This window comes from Dama dama, chromosome 10, assembly GCF_033118175.1.
Source record: "Dama dama isolate Ldn47 chromosome 10, ASM3311817v1, whole genome shotgun sequence".
Taxonomy (NCBI): Eukaryota; Metazoa; Chordata; class Mammalia; order Artiodactyla; family Cervidae; genus Dama; species Dama dama.
The window spans coordinates 7075445-7077406 of NC_083690.1; the positions used below are offsets into that span (position 1 = coordinate 7075445).

Consider the following 1962-nt stretch of genomic DNA (forward strand, 5'->3'; position numbering starts at 1 on the left):
GTGTTTCAGAAGAGTTACGGCTGTTTCTTGGGGCCTAACGTCTTCTTCTTCTTTTGTTAAAAAAAATTATTTTTAACTGGAGGATAATTGCTTTACAATACTGTGTTGATTTCTGCTGCACATCGACTTGAATCAGCCGTAGGTTTACATATGTCCCCTCCCTCTGGAAGCTGCCTCTCACCCCACCCCACCCCGCTGGGTTGTCACAGAGCACCAGATTTGAGCTCCCTGCATCATACAGCACATTCCCACTGGCTATCTATTTTACATATGGTAATGTGTATCAGTTCAGTTCAGTTGTTTAGTTGTGTCCGACTCTTTGCGACCCCATGGACTGCAGCACACCAGGCCTCCCTGTCCATCACCAACTCCCAGAGTTTACTCAAAGTCATGTTCATTGAGTCGGTGATGCCATCCAACCATCTCATCCTCTGTCATGCCCTTCTCCTCCTGCCTTCAATCTTTCCCAGCATTAGGGTCTTTTCCAATGAGTCAGTTCTTTGCATCAAGTGGCTAAAGTATTGGAGTTTCAGCTTCAGCATCAGCCCTTCCAATGGAGTCAGGACTGATCTCCTTTAGGATGGACTGGTTGGATCTCCTTGCAGTCCAAGGGACTCTCAAGAGTCTTCTCCAACACCACAGTTCAAAAGCATCCGTTCTTCTGCGCTCAGCTTTCTTGATAGTCCAATTCTCACATCCATATGTGACCACTGGTATGTTTCAATGCTATTCTCTCAATTGGTCCCACACTTTCCTTCCTACCCACCCCTGTGTGTCTGTAAGTCTTTTCTCTATGTCTACATCTCCACTGCTGCCCTGCAGATAGATTTGTCAGTGTTATTTTTCTAGATTCCACATATATGTGTTAATATACAATTTTTTTTTTCCTGACTTACCTTACTCTCTGTAATAGGCTCTGGTTTCATCCACCTCATTAGAACTGACTCAAATGCATTCCTTTTTAAGACCGAGTAATATTCCATTGAATATATGTACCACAACTTCTTTATCTATTAATCTGTCGATGGACATCTAGGTTGCTTCCATGTCCTGAGTATTGTAAACAGTGCTGCAATGGACATTGGGGTACATGTGTCTTTTTCAGTTATGGTTTTCTTAGGATAGAAGCCCACATATACTAAAATTGAAATGATACAGAGAAGATTAGCATGGCCCCTGCACAAGGGTCTGACTTCTCATAGCCATGGTATGGTGTTGCTAATGTCTTAGAAACAATCAGATGCGAATCCATCTTGGCTGCCCACTTGAACGTGAGGATGTCAGCACAGTCCTCTAAAACTGTTGCGACACCCCATGCCACTTGCTGAACTGAGCTCAGAAAACTCAAAGCAAATGTCTCTGAGATGGGGCCCGTTGGTCTTGGGGGGAACACCATGGCTAATATGCAGTGGGGATCAGACCTGACAAGCGTGTTTGGGGCATTGAGCCTCGACTGGCTTATTTCAGCCTCCTAAGCCTCTTCCCTGGCAGGGCCCCTCACTCTCTTCATTTCATAGACGAGGGAGCCATTTTCGAGAGGGTGATTCTCCCAAGGTCACACAGCTCATGGTGGGAAAACCCTGGATCTGACCATGGCAGGTTTGGTCCATAAACAGGATGCTTCACCACCATGTCTTATAACTGACGTTAGTAAAATAGGAGAAGCTTGTTCACTGCCTTGCAGACCATTTCTTCCGATGGTGATATCAGCTGGAACATGTCAGTCAAAATAGGGCAGACTGTCGCAGCGTGGCCTCTGCAAGCCTCAGTTCTCAGCTGCTTCTTCCTTTTTTTTGGCCACACCAGGCAACCTGTGGGATCTTAGTTCCCCAACCAGTGATGGCACCCACACCCCCTGCATTGAAAGCATGGAGTCTTAACCACTGGATGGCCAGGAAAGTCCCTCTCAGATACTTAAAAAAAAAAAAAAAATTATTTTTGGCTGTTTTGGATCTTCCTGGC

General features: G+C 45.5%; 1 pseudogene; it reads left to right on the forward strand.

Annotated features, from left to right (window-relative positions):
* Positions 1-1116: 1116 nt before the first annotated feature.
* Positions 1117-1217, forward strand: LOC133064117 (U6 spliceosomal RNA; annotated as a pseudogene).
* The last annotated feature ends 745 nt before the right edge of the window (positions 1218-1962 follow it).